This window comes from Gopherus flavomarginatus, chromosome 1 (genome assembly GCF_025201925.1).
Source record: "Gopherus flavomarginatus isolate rGopFla2 chromosome 1, rGopFla2.mat.asm, whole genome shotgun sequence".
NCBI classification, from domain to species: Eukaryota; Metazoa; Chordata; order Testudines; family Testudinidae; genus Gopherus; species Gopherus flavomarginatus.
In genome coordinates, this window is record NC_066617.1 from 6,743,993 (window position 1) to 6,759,155 (window position 15,163).

The following is a 15,163-nucleotide window of genomic DNA, read 5'->3' on the forward strand; positions in this document are numbered from 1 at the left end:
TGTAGGCTAGTCGGGAGAAAAGCAACCATCATTTTTCCCTCCTCCCGCCCACCCTGTGAAAAAGGAAGCAAGGTACAGTCCGGTGCTGGTGTGTCTGAAGTCAGGCTAAAAGCATAACCGTCTTTAATTAATAGTTCCCTGTGGGCAGTGTCCCTTCGGTCTACACCATCCCCAGGCTCTTCCTCAGCAGGGTGACTATTCGCACTTTAGATTATCATAGAATATCAGGGTTGGAAGGGACCTCAGGAGGTCATCTAGTCCAACCTCCTGCGCAAAGCAGGACCAATTCCCAACTAAATCATCCCAGCCAGGGCTTTGTCAAGCCTGACCGTAAAACCTCTAAGGAAGGAGATTCTACCGCCTCCCTAGGTAACCCATTCCAGTGCTTCACCACCCTCCTAGTGAAATAGTGTTTCCTAATATCCAACCTAAACCTCCCCCACAGCAACTTGAGACCATTAATCCTTGTTCTGTCATCTGCTACCACTGAGAACAGTCTAGATCCATCCTCTTTGGAACCCCCTTTCAGGTATTTGAAAGCAGCTATGAAATCCCCCTTCATTCTTCTCTTCTGCAGACTAAATAATCCCAGTTCCCTCAGCCTCTCCTCATAAATCATGTGCTCCAGCCCCCAATCATTTTTGTTGCCCTCTGCTGGACTCTTTCCAAGTTTTCCACAACCTTCTTGTAGTGTGGGGCCCAAAACTGGACACAGTACTCCAGATGAGGCCTCTCCAATGTCGAATAGAGGGGAATGAGCACATCCCTAGATCTGCTGGCAATGCCCCTACTTATACAGCCCAAAATGCCGTTAGCTTTCTTGGCAACAAGGGCAAACTGCTGACTCATATCCAGCTTCTCGTCCACTGTAACCCCTAGGTCCTTTTCTGCAGAACTGCTTCTTAGCCACTCGGTCCCTAGTTTGTAACAGTGAATTGGATTCTTCCATCCTAAGTGCAGGACTCTGCACTTGTCCTTGTTGAACCTCATCAGGTTTCTTTTGATCCAGTCCTCTAATTTGTCTAGGACCCTCTGTATCCTATTCCTACCCTCCAGCGTATCTACCACTCCTCCAAGTTTAGTGTCATCTGCAAATTTGCTGAGGGTGGATTCCACGCCATCCTCCAGATCATTAATGAAGATATTGAACAAAACCGGCCCCAGGACCGACCCTTGGGGCACTCCGCTTGATATCGGCTGCCAACTAGACATGGAGCCATTGATCACTACCCGTTGAGCCTGACGATCTAGCCAGCTTTCTATCCACCTTATAGTCCATTCATCCAGCCCATACTTCTTTAACTTGCTGGCAAGAATACTGTGGGAGACCATATCTAAAGCTTATGCCCCGTGCAAATCAGTTTTGAATTTACTTTTCAGCCTTGATGTTACTTTGCCTTTTGCCCTTCCACCCCTGGGACAGTGAAATTAAACTGGGCCCTTCTGGCTAGCCAGTGTCACTTCTTGCTTCCCATGTACCATCACCACGTCGTGATGTCTGTGTTCAAATGCGGCATGTGGAACAGGAACTTCATAAACCCTGTCTCCTCCCTGCCCTCCCCCCCAAAACCCCACTCTTGCATTGCAAATAATGAAAGATCCGGACAAACTCTTCTAGACTTTTTTGTGCTAAGACTCTTTTAAAAAGTCCGGGAAAAATCCTTAAGATTCCTGGGCAACGTTGCTTCCTCCTAATTATTGGGCCGTGTTGACCAGTCTAGTCTGCACCAAAATATCATCTTCCCCCCACAGAAGCACTGGCATGGAGGGAGCCTGCAATCCCAGGCACTGTTCCTCTTGGGGACGTGGGGTTGCTTCTGGATGTGCCAGCACTAGGATGGGAAGCCAGGGCTGGAAACGCTCCTCCCTCACTCTCAAGCCAATGCTCAGTTGCTCTCATGACGTAACCCTTTGCCATGAAATCCAGGCCCCTGCCGTTAGGTATGGGAAGATGCAGCTGCATGGACGGGGCTCAGAACTCTCCTCGATGGAGGCGGGGATGCTTGGCAGCGCGGTGGAGAGGGGCCGGGCAGCAGCCACAGATACCTTAAGGAGCGGGGCGGGGAGGGTTTGGAGGAGGCCTTGGTCTTGCAGAGGAAAGCTGCTCAGAACGTAGGAACTTGCCAGGCCTTCAGGGGCAAAGGCCCTGACTCGAGCTGCCGCAGGAGAAGGGGGCTGTGCCATATCCCTTCGCTGGAGCCGCTGAGGGCCTGGGATGAACTGGTCGGTCTTCTGGCGCCGCAGCTGGGCTGGTGCCTGCAGTGATGGAGCAGGGGGGGGGGCGCGCAGGAGCTGCACAGCAGGGAACCCAGCTTCAGCAGCTCCCCAGTGGCAGCCCCCCTCAGGACTCACTCCGCCTCCGAGCCCAGACACTGAGGGGCCCCTTCCTGCTGCTGCTGCTGCTGCTACTACACGTTCCCCAGGGAAGGAGGATGGTTTAGGGCCAATGGGGGGCACCAGGCTGGGGACAGGCTCCTGTGCTGTGCTTGGTGGTGAGCCAGGGTGCCAGGGGGTTCCTGGGCTGCGCTAGGCTTTGCCCTATAATTTGGGTGTAACATGCCCCATGCTAATGTACAGTGAGCGGTAGATGCATAGTATCCACCGGACCCAGGTATCTGAGAAAGGTCCTAGCACAGCGGCAGGCTACGGTGAATGAAAGCTCCGAGGGCTCCTGCAAACCCAGACTGTGACTCGGACCCGGTGGGCACACCCACTTGAATCCAGATCTCCTCCTGCATCAAGAGTCAAAGGAGTTATTTCATGCAGCGTGGCCAGCGGCCCCCTCTGTGACTCCAGAGTCCATGCCAGACCCTGTGTGGTCACTCTAGGCTGCACAGGCTGGGTTAGTCAGCTAGGGACCAGCAAGAACCATTGCGTCTGTCTGTGCCCAGCAGCCTTGAGTTCAAATCCCACCGAGTCCTGCCTCTGCTTTGCTACACTCTGGATTTATCTGGCTGCAGGACAGCGGAATCTGGTGCTTTAGTCTTTGCTGTTGAGGGGGGAATGCCCTGGTTTTATAGCATGTTGTGTCCATGGCGCCCTCCTGTGGCTCCATCTGATGCAAAGGGGAGTCCCATTTGCCCAGAGGTGATGCCCTGATTCACCTCCTCCCGCCCCCAGGCTTGGGCTACGTCTACACTACAGCATAATTTCGAATTAACTAAAACCGGTTTTATAATACCGATATTATAAAGTCTATTTTATGCGTCCACACTAGGGCACATTAATTCGGCGGTGTGCATCCATGGTCCTAGGCTAGCATCGATTTCTGGAGCGGTGCACTGTGGGTAGCTACTGTAAAAGAATGAGGCCAATAATGTCGATTTGCGTGCACACTAACCCTAAATCGATATAGTAATATCGATTTTATCATTACTCCTCTCGTTGAGGAGGAGTACAGAAATCGATTTTAAGAGCCCTTAAAATCGATTTAAAGTGCATTGTAGTGTGGACGGGTACAGCGTTAAATCGATTTAAAGCTGTTTAAATCGATTTAACTGCTTAGTGTGGACCAGGGCTTAGGCTACGTCTTCACTTCCGGCAGCACGGGTAGGGTACAGGCCCTACCCACGTAGCTACACGCCATAGTGAAAGGATCCGGCGCCAGGGAGGTGGCGGGACATGACCCTGCTAAATGATGGCAGTGTAGACGCAAGGCAGTGCTCGGGTGTGTTGAAAGCCATGCAGGGTATTTACCCTGGGGGCAGGGCCCTACCGTCTGCACTGTTGTTTGTGCCTATGCTAGCTGGGCGTGATATCGCTGGAGTGAGAGTAGCCATACCCTTAGGAGAGCAGCAGGCTGTGGAGTGAGAGGATGGGGCACTCCTGGGATAGGAGTGCACCTGTTTAAGGTGCTGATTCGCCCCTCACAGCCCCGTGAAATCCAAGCAGCGGAAGAGGAGATGCAGGGCAGCTGGGAGGATCAGAAGCCCTGTGACCATGGATGTGCAGGGAAGCTGGTAGCTTACTTCCTGCTGCACCCACCCGCGGCCACTGACGGAGGGAGCAGCCTGCGGCAGGTTGGTCTCGGGGTGACGGGAAGGGCTCCCATGCCCTGCCAGCGCTGGGTGGCCGGTTTCCAAGAGGAGGGCGCGTGGTCCTGGTGCCGCCGGCTGTACCCTCGGGCGGTAGTTGGCAAGTCTAGAACCACCGGATCCTGATACCTCACCAGTGTGAGTTCTACCATTGCCAAAGACAGCGAGAGAGACCATGCAGGCAGCCACGGTGGAGGGAGGGCAGGCAGGCGAGACGGTGTGGCAGGGCAAGGCGGGACCCAGCACTGTCAGTTCAGCTGTAGTTCCAAGGAGAATTTCACTTGGTGGCCCGCAGTTATTTCACCTTTCTCCCCTTCCATGCACAGGGACTTGGCTTCACTTGCAACAAAGAGAGTCTGTTAGCAGGCAGGGGAGCAGAAAGATCCTGGGTGAAACAGGCCGGAGTTTGGTCTAAGGGCACTGAGGACTGGGCATCCTAGATTCCATCCCCAGCTCTGCCACTGACCTTGAGCACCTCCTGTCAATGCCTGTAGAATGGGGCTCATCCCCTCCCGGGATGGTGGAAGAGAGCAGCAGAGATGCATCTTGGCAGGGAGAAAAACGGATCAAACATATTGGGTGACTAGGCATCCTCGTAGTAAATGGACTGTCATTGTGAGCAGCATAACACAATGTGCATTGGACAGATGTTGTAAAGAGCTGGCCAATGTGTGTGCTCTGGTGCCCTCTGCTGGATGGAACCAGAACTGCTTGTCTGTGTGTCATAGGTCCTATATTGCTAACAGAGATCCACCTTTAGCACAGGTGGTAGGAGAGGGTACCATGGTTTTGGAGCAGAGTGCTGCAAGTTCTAACCCCCACTGTTGTCATGATAATGGCTGGTGGTCTGGTGACAAATGGGAAGTTCTTAAACGGCCACTGATTTGTGGTCAGCACAATCTGGATGTGATGAGAAAGGGCAGCCTGGAAGGGAGAATAATGAGCAGAGATTTGAAAGGGATGTTTACAACTGTGAAGCATGGAGGAGGAAGAGACCAATCACTCCCATTTTTGACGTTTTTAAAAGGAAAACATCACAGTCGCCCTGTGGAACTCACTGCTGCAGGAGGATCTCAAACAAACAACAAGTTGCAACTGGACTGAAGGTAAAAAGGAGGTATCTTCTCCCCCCGTTCCACTGAATGCAACAGCAATTACACTCGGTTCTTTATTGTGCCTTCAACATTTGTGTAAAACTCACATGACCCTCGAGAGGGGCTGGCGAGTCAGAGATTGTCTTCACTTTGTACAGTGGCCCACGCAGCATAATAAAAACAATGCAGGTTGCGTCACGGAGGGAGCCTGAACCCCTTGTTTTGCACAGGCATCTGTTTTAACCTTTCCCTAGAACCCATCCCACCCACCCTTGCTGTTTAGGAAGGCGACTGCTTTACCCATGCTCCAAACCATCAGAGCTGGCCCCCAGCTGGCACTTTGAACTGCTCGCAATAATCATCTGGGCTAGGCCAGAAGGGGCCACCGTGATAATCCAGGCCACCCTCCTGCATAACACGGGCCAGGGGACTGCACTGAATTCATCCCTGGAGAACTCCTGCACCTCGGCTAGGAAAAAACCCAGCCCATGGGGATTGAACATTTCAGGGAGAAGGTTTATTGAGCCCAGAGGGCCAGCTGAGAGGTGCCCAGCCCCACACTGCGGCTTGCACGGGGGACAGGTTCTGTCCTCGTGCCCAAGGACCTCACTCCATTTTCGTCTCTGGCCGGACTGCATTTCCCACATTCGACAGTTATGTCCATTCAGGAAGGCTGGGCTTGTGGGCACTCAGGGCCCAGGGCCACAGGTACTGACTTTTGGTTTCGCCGGTGGGTGCTCCTCTTCGATCGCTCCTACCTGTGCAAGCAGCGGGTGGGCCTCGGGGGCAAGAGGCCCAGCCAGGGCAGGGCCGGGCTGGGGCCACAGGGCTTACAAAAGATTAAATTTGGCCCTGCAGGTGCTGAGCCTCCCCTATTTTTTGGCTGGGTTCTAGAGACCTGGAGCACCCCCGTAGTCTGCCCCTATGTCCTGGGCTCACTCAGTTCCTGGCTCAGCCTTGCTGCGTAACCTCGGATGAGTTACTTGGTTTCTCTGGCCATGCCTCTTCAACCTTCGACCCTTGCCAGTGCACGATGCAAGTGACAACGTTGGACGCATGCTGGCAAGGTTTGCTGTTTGTCATGCCGGCGATGAAGGATTACAGAGTTTTGAAACTATAAACTCTGTTACTAAGGATACTTCTTCCTTGGGTGAATTAAGAACACCCGGGTTTTTTTTTTAAAAAGGAAACAAACTAATTTCTGTCACCCCACATGGGGCATTGGCTGGGGTTGAACCTGGACCTTCAGCACAGATGTCTATTACTTGAGCTAAAGGAATAATTGATCCTTTATGTGGACCGGTCACTAAAGGGAGCTGCGGCAGAAGGTCCTGGCAGAGGACTGCAACTGTTTTTATAGTGGGGGCGGTGACAGCTATCGAAAACCTGCATGTGATGGGAGCCATGCATTCTAAGCCGGGGGGTGCTACCACACCCCAAGTTCCAGGGCCCCGATCGGGATGCCTGGGTTCTATTCCTGGCCCTGGGAGCTGAGAGAGGCTGAGTGGTTACAGACCGTGGAGCTGACTCTGTAGAGCCAAAAGGTCACGTAACTGCCCTGCTAGAATCTCAGATTCTGTTCCTAGCTGGGCCCTGGTGCACTCAGCTCACATCGGTGTGAAATGACACGGAGCTGCCAGTTAGGGTAAGGCACAAGGTCTTACTCCGCAACAGCTGTTCCGACATGCAGAGAAATATAAACAGCAGCCACTACAGGAGAGACCACAACTCATTCTCCTAGCTCCCAGTTCAGGGCAATTTCCCCAAGGCAAGATCTCGCTCTGCCTTGTGGTCCATTGGCTGTGGTCCTGGGTGTGTGACGGGTGAGATATCCTGAGTCAGTTGACATGCAGGACAACCTACAAACTCTTGAGCAATCTGCCTTGGCTCCCCACCAGTAATGTGTAGCTACTACTGCTCCCCCCGCCCCTGCCCCTTGTCTGTTTAGGCCCCAGTCCAGCAACTGGTTCTACATTTTGACTTCAGGGAGGATCCAGATAGACAGAGGGTTCTGCCCCCTCAGAGTCAGTTTCAGGATTGGGACCTCCAGAGAAGGGACTGTCTCTTAGGAGGGGCCCTGATCTCAGCTGGAGCCTTTGGCCGCTGCAGTAACACAAATAGCAAGTCCCTGTGTGTGAGAACTGGCGGGGTTCTTGAAAAAGTCCACGGGGAGTGGGACTGGCTTCTCCATAGGATGCCCAGCCCAGCCGATAAACTCGGAGCCACACTGGATATACATCTCTCTCTACATTAAAACAAAAGTGGAAGAAATCTTTCCTGGACGATGCCCGCAGAATGCTCTGAGGAGCCATCTCAGCACATCTGAAGCCATCAGCACATCCATTAAGCTCTCGGTTCACAGCTTTGCGGTTCCATTGTCTGTCGTCAGCCAGCCTAATATAGAGCACTATGCAGCCAAGCTATCAGGGAAAATATGACAGGAAGATCTATGGGGATTGATCTAATTTCCTCTGCATCAAGGATATGAGCAGTAAAGTGAAGTGCAGCTTGGAAAAGCAATTGGGGTGGGGGGGAGAAAGACGATGCGGTAAAGCAAACTCTTATCAAATAAGCAAATGGACAGAAGAAGTTAATTCACTGACCTTTAGCCAGATGTTGTTTGCAGGAGGTCTATGGAGTCCTCAGTCTACAGGATGCTCTTAAAGTGCCTCTCCTTTCAAATATTAGGGGCGATCCCATAAGCAGAGCACCCACTGACTTCAGTGGGGACTCCACACACTTTATTGTGATCTGATTGTTGGGACATCCCGGCGCCAAACAGGAGTAGAAGAGAGGATGGAGGAAGTTTGCCTGGAACTGCTGAGTTTGCAGTGAGATAATGAATGCTATTGGAGACTGGTGAGATCTCAGAGACAGACCTTCCCGTAGGGCATCATTTCTGTTACTAACTGAAATTCTTTAAGAATGTGTCCATGCCACACATTACCCAGGGGAGGGATAGCTCAGTGGTTTGAGCATTGGCCTCCTAAACCCAGGTTGTGAGCTCAATCCTTGAGGGGGCCACTTAGGGATCTGAGGCAAAAATCAGTACTTCCTGCTAGTGAAGGCAGGGGGCTGGACTTGATGACCCTTCAGGGTCCCTTCCAGTTCTAGGAGACAGATATATCTCCACTATAAAAAACAAAATCTTTAAATAATTAAACACTAATTAATACATTTGCTGCATCACACCTTTGAAGGGGGTGCTCTTCACCTAGAATTTCATTCTGTCAGGGGCACCCATTGAAATCAATAATGCAGATATCGGTAAGCCCTTTCCAAGAGGAGCTTAATATTTTATGCTAAACAAGGAGTTGTTTTGCTTTGCCTCAGTCAAAATGACTAAGAGAGAGAGAGCGCTAACCTAATACTTCATGGTGAATAATTTATCAGATGAATTTAGCCTTTTGAGCTGTTTACGGAATATGAGAGCAGATTGCTATTTCCTTGAATTTATTCGACCTCGGCGGGACCGATGGCAACACAGATTGTTAAGGTCACTCAACACTTCCTATAAGATACTGTCTCCAGTTGCTTATAAAAGTTTGCCAAACTTCATTGATTTTGGCTGAAAATTTCTACGCCAGATGTCTGCCTCAGGCTGGAATTTTTTGGAGGGTTTCAGCCAAAAGAGTTTTGCTGTTTCCGAGAATGAGACTAGGGATAAAGGCGCTATTTTGCCTAGGTTAAAAAAATAAATTTGAGTGACCTTTTCTTTGAAAAGCTGTAGTGCTCCCATGCCCTGGAGCAGGACATTGACATTTGGCAGGAAGGGGGGCCCTTGTGCCATCCCCATGAAAATCTGCCCAAATTTGGCCAAGTTATAAGCGTTCAAAAATACTATTTGCATACGCTCAGAGAGTGCTTAGAATTTAGCTGCTAAATTCCCTGAAGATTGCGTACTCACTGGGCATGCTCCAGACGAGGACTTCCCTTGCAATTGCAGCTATGAGTTGTGCTGAAGTGACCACTGGAAACCTGTATTTCCTGTGATCTCAGGGGACCCTCCCCACTTCCCCATTCAGTCCAGGCAGCCTGGAAGAGGAAGCTGCCTGACTGGAGTGCAGACAAAAGCCAGACCTGCCAGGGTAGGGGGATAGACTGGGATAAGGGGCTGAGGAGGTGGGGTACGAAACTGAACTAGCAGGGGTGGGGAAAGGGGAACTGGGGCTGGCTGGGCAAGGAGACTGGGACGAGAAGCCTAAGGAATGGAGACTGGGGCTAGCTAGATAAGAAAAATGGTCTGGGCCAAAGAGCCAGTGGTGTGGAGGAGACAGAACTGGGGCAGATAGAAGGGGTCACACATGAATGGCAGGGGGAGGGTAATGGAAAGAAGAGTCTATGCTCACAATTCTCCAGAGCTTGGAAAGGAGCCCATGATTACCAGAGTCTCACATTTCTCTGCTGTCGGCAGATATCTGTGAAACCCACTGGCAAAGTGCCACATCGCCCTCTAAGTGGATGACAACCTACTACTGCTCTCGGTTACTCTATCGCTCAAATGGCAGAGGTCTGTGCTGTGGCTCTGAAGGTTCCAACCCTGCTGATGCCCCATCTGGGTGTCAGTGTGAAGCATTAAAGTGGAATTTGTTTTCCCAGATGGTTTTTATTTTAAAGCCTAGAAAATTGCACACACAAAACTATGATAAAAGACTGTTATTAAGGCCACAAAGTCAAGCGCTCAGAAGATAGGAAATGCCAGAATTATGCTGGCCTGGGCACCCTTAAATTCAGCCCCTTTGTGCATGTACCTTGTGACACAGTCTTGACTTACAGGATCATATACTATTTTTTTCTGCAGGACCCCTGCCTCCTTCAGTGCACAGACTGGAGATGAATTGGGGCTGTGCATGAAGGAGCCTGTTGCCTGCAGGACTCCTGGCTCCAATGGCGCAGAAGTGGGTGCAGTGAATGAGGCAGGGGATTGCAGGAAGAGAAAGGATGATTTCATGGACACAGCAGCTGAATGCTGCTTGGAAAAATTGGATTCCACCCCTGCTTCTGCCACAGAGATCCTGTGTAATGCTGAGCAAGTCACTTACACTATACTTTTCACACGTGGTCACTAATTCTGTGTTTCTCATTTTCTAAGTGGCTGACTTGGGATACTGGGGCTCTGGTTTGCAGAAGGCCTGAGCGCTCATAGCAGCAGCTGAAGCCAACTGGGGCTGTGCTGCGAAAGTATGAAGTGCCATAGGGTGACCAGACAGCAAGTGTGAAAAATTGGGACAGGGTAGGGGGTAATAAAAACCTTTATAAGAAAAAGCCCCAAATATTGGGACTGTCCCTATAAAATCAGGACATCTGGTCACCCTAAAGTGCCATGTCATGCTAAGTATTCCGAAAAATCAGGTCCTCAGGTTCTCAGATTGGGCACCCCAAATTAGTGGAGACTTGTGCCCTTAATCTCACTGAGCCTCATTCCCCATCTGCATAATGGGAGTAATAGTACCCCCTCATCTCACAGAGGTGCAGTGAAAATAAATTCATCAGCACCCGGGAAGCACTCGGATACGCCAGGTGATGAGTGCCAGTGACGAGCCCAGAGGGAAATGAATAATTCACGGAAGGACAAAGCAAAAACAAAAATACCAAATAACGGCTGGTTCAGTGAGCTCCACCCATCCGTTCAGTGAGCTCCACCCATCCTGTGCACTGAATGAGGCAAGGGCTTTGTGGGAAAGCAGCATGTGATCAGATAATCACAGACTGGATCATGATGTTGCATTGTTGCATGAGGAATCTCGGTCCTGCATTTCCTAACTGATGAGTGATTGACTTTGCAACCGTAAGGGTTTTTTGTGCATGTGATATAATTACTTACGTTGCAGAAATGCCTCGGGGCTCCCTGGCAGGCCTGGGCCCCACCACCACTGTGCGAACAGCACAGTGGAAGATTGGATATAATCCTATCCACTTTTCGTAAATTTGTTTTCCTTTTGAGCGCTACAAGCCTTGGATACGGGAGTTGTGATTGGTCAGCTCAGTCCCATGGTATTGTTTCCATTTCCCGATTGGGCAAGAGTTGAGAGCCATTCTAACATTCTGGCTCCAGGAACATTTGCACGTCCACACTGGCCTTCAGTGAACACTTGTGCCAGGAAGGGTCACGCAGACGTTCACAGAAAGTGAATGCAAAAAGGGAACAAGTGCGGGGTTCACCAGTTCGTGAAAAGATCTGAGCGAACGCTGGGGGAAAATTTCCTGTAGGATTCACCCGCCTTTAAGGGTGTGTCTACATGGGAGTTCCCCCCCCCCCCCCAAGTTATCACAGAATAGCTAAACTGCTATCGCTAGCATAACCCCCCATGTGGACGCTTATTCTGATACAAGAGTAGCTTAAACTATTTCCAAAGCAGCATAAACTAATCCGGACACAAGGATGCTTATTATACTGGAATAAGAGTGTCCACATGGGAAGCTCTGTTTCAATTCACTTCCTACCGGATACTGATAGAACTTCTCCTTGTGGCTAAGCCGGACGTGACTTTGGTTCAGTGCTGGGCAAATTGGCCACTATCCTTGAAATTTCAATAGCCACATTGTGAATCTGTTACACTTCCCAGGGATAGTTCGGACAGCAGTGCCTTTTGTTTGTTTAAACAACATTTTTCAGGTTTTTTTAAATCAAAGCCTGAAATGCTTTTTGGTTGTCAAAAATGTGGGGGGGGGAGGGAAAGCCATGGGGGGGGTCGGGGAGGGGGGAAGATGACAAACTGAAAAGGGCAATTTTTTTGTGAAAAATGTCATGTCAAAAAAAAAAAAAAAAAAAAAAAAAGAAAAGAAAAGAAAAAGTTTTAGCTCTGCCCTCCTACGGTTTGGAGTGGAGCCGCATTTTTGCTAGCCGTGGAAGTCTAGACGTCTTATTCTCCACTGCCCAGCACCGTCTGCAGACACTTCACATACCAGTAAAAGGTCGGAGTAAAATGCTACCACAGGCAATGGAGAGAATCAGGCGCTAGGTCATAAGAATTCCACCTTCTCCTTGGAAACCCACTTTATAACACAAGGATTTCATTTCCATAGTGCAAGAAAAAAAAAAAAAAAAAAGAGAACTGTCTGGTGTCTTTCTCCCTTCGCAACACCACTGTGAGCTAGGTCAGTATTATGCCCTCTTTATGACGGAGGAGAAAACCAAGGTATGGACAGATTAAGTGACTGGCCCAAGGTCACAGAGGGAATCTGTGTCAGAGCCAGGAATAGCCCCTGATCTCCCAACACTTGGCCCCATCCCTTAACCGTATGTTGACAGGATACGGCAATAAAGAAATATACTAAGCCCTGTGCAAGGTAAATAATCGGATAGTGAATTCAGGATCTGTTATTGTCTTGGCAGTTGGGATTGAACTCCTCCTGGACTACATGGAGCAGAAGGTTGGGCCCTTTGTGGTTAGGGAGGGGATTCCTCTCGGATTTGATGTGTGCGCCCCACGTCACATGGCACTGAGACTCTGTGCCAGTAAATAGACAAGCGCATTTGTTTGGTACAGGTTTTCTGGGGGGTGATAGATTTTCTAGACATTTGCAGGATAAACTCTGTTAGTGGAAGGATCATTTATAAATCTTAGGGCCTGATTGGCTACTTCGTTACCCCACTTCTACACCAAAATCAAGAGTTACGCTGGCCCAAAACTGGTGTAATGGGGCAGCAGGTCAAGCCCTTAACCTTTATCCTGAACGCGTCTGATCCATGGAACAGAAGCCCCTGTGGTATCACCTGTCTCATTCTTTGCCCCCCTTTCTGACTCCGTGCAGTCGGTGGAGACAGGGGTGATGACAGGTGCGGAGGGCGGGGGGCTGGCATTTAGACCAGGACCCTTTGGTTTAAGAGCATAAACAGGTGCTCCCGTCACGGCATCTCTGGGCATGTAGGGAACAAAACTTATCCTACTGACAACATCAGCTAGAGGTGCCATCAAGAATGAGCACTGCCGGACCTGCATGGAGGGAGAACTTCCGGAGCTGAGCACCCTCCATCAAGAACACCCGGCCACCAGTCCCCTAAGAGCTACAGGCTGCCCCAGCCGATCTCACCTGCTGCGTTACTCCACAGGGAGAGAGGCAGGCAGGGCTCCAGAGCTGAATATCAGCACCTCAGATTGCACTCGCAAGGGGCCTGGGAGCCATGCAGACTTTGGAGAAGGGGTGTCATGGGCTCTCCATGCTAGCACTAGTAAGGCGAGGGGCATTCACATTTTGCTGTAGCTGGCGTTTCCAACTGGCCAGCAGTAGTGCAATGGCCCATTTTAGAGGCAATAGAGATTGTGGTACTGGAGAGAAGGGGCTGCAGCCTCTTGACCTTATGCGGATGCAGAAACCTGCTTCTAGCCATGCCAGCACCTCAGAATCCAGGAGCTCCCCTGGTCTGTGAAACGCATTGACAAATGGGCACGCTCCCACACTAGCAGAGCCTGACAATCCCCTGCCCCATCTCCTAGTGATGCCTCTCAACCCACCAGCAACTCTTCTGACTCATCTGGCCGGAGCTTCGCCCACTCGCTCAGCTTCCAGACCTTCCCTCGGCCCAGCACCGAGAGACAAGAGACAACTCGGTGCCGTTTTCCCTTGGAGCTGGCTGGTGGAGAGGATTGCCAGCTTGCAGACGGTGCTGCAGCCTGGACCACCTCCCTCTCTCCTCCTGTAGCATCTCCAGGAACCTCGAGCCAGAGAGGCGACAGATTCAGCAGAACCAGTGAGCTGTCTGTCGGAGGGATGTCTGCCAACTTGCACCTGGTCATGAATTATTTAGGCTGGAAGAAAACGACCTCTAGTCAATTGCCTTGTGCCTTGGCAGGAGTACGCTGTGCATGAAATCATTGGCTAGCCTATTATCCTTAAGCCATCCCTAGCCACTGGTAACCCTGAGTGCCTTAGGAACATGGGAATTACCATACGGGGCCAGACTAGTGGTCCATCTCGCCCAGTATCCTGCCTCCAGTCATGGCTGGTACCTGCTGCTCCAGAGTATGGTGCAAGGAACTCTGCACTAGGCAGTTATGGGATAACCCTCCCACAGGAAGGTTTCTTCTTAACCCTCAATAGTCCAGGGTTGGCATAAGCCCTGAAGCATGGAGCAGGAATCTTCCGCAATGAGATTCCACCACCCATCCATCACCTTGTCCTGTCGGCTATTTGGGTTAATTGCGCAACCAAGGAGTTCATTGCTGCCTTGGGACAGAGAGAAGCCTTTGGCAGAGCGCTGCCCTCATATGAGAGAGAGAGAGAGAGAGAGAAGAGCCTTCAGGCCTATTCTCCTGCACCCATTGCCCAGAAGTTAGCGGGAGCCATTTTCACATATCAAAAACCACTGGCCTGTGGCCAGTTTAGCCCATAAATTTTATAGACAGTGGAGCTGGCAGGCAAGCCAACTACCCAACCTACTGTTATCAGCAATCCTAAGACAAAGTCCTTGTGGTAGACACAACTTGCTCTACTTTAATTCATTCTTATTATCTTCTTACTCTTTGACATTGACAGCCATCTTAGTATTCCTGTGATATGCCAGAGGACTCTTGTTCTGGGTCTATCCCTTTGAGAGACCTCTTCCCATTCACAGATGGGAAAGTGTGAATCAGCGACCTCACTACGGAATGCTGCATTTGGACAAACCCATAACTACCTAGGACTTCCATGGTCCCTGTGCTGGACAACGTGGGTGCTTAGAAATCCACAGCAAGAGCCCAGATCTTCCTGAGACAGGTGAAAGCCTTTACCTCATGTAGTTCTTAGCAGTGTGGGCCTATGACACACACGGGGTTGAACACTTCTAGTTCTAGCCAGTAGAGGGCAGTAGTACACATGCTCGAGCCCCTACATTACAGTACTTTGCAAAATACAAGCAGCAGTATTGTCCTGCTAAAAAGACATCAGCCCAGTTCAGCAGGGTTCCCAAAACAGGCACTACTCTGAACCACAGAGCATAGTATGAGAGTTGCTGTTTTAGTAGGCAGAACTACGTACTGCAGAGAAATTAAAAGAGGCAAAGAATGCTGGAGAATTTCCCAAGGACAGAGATCCCTTTGCAGGATACAATCC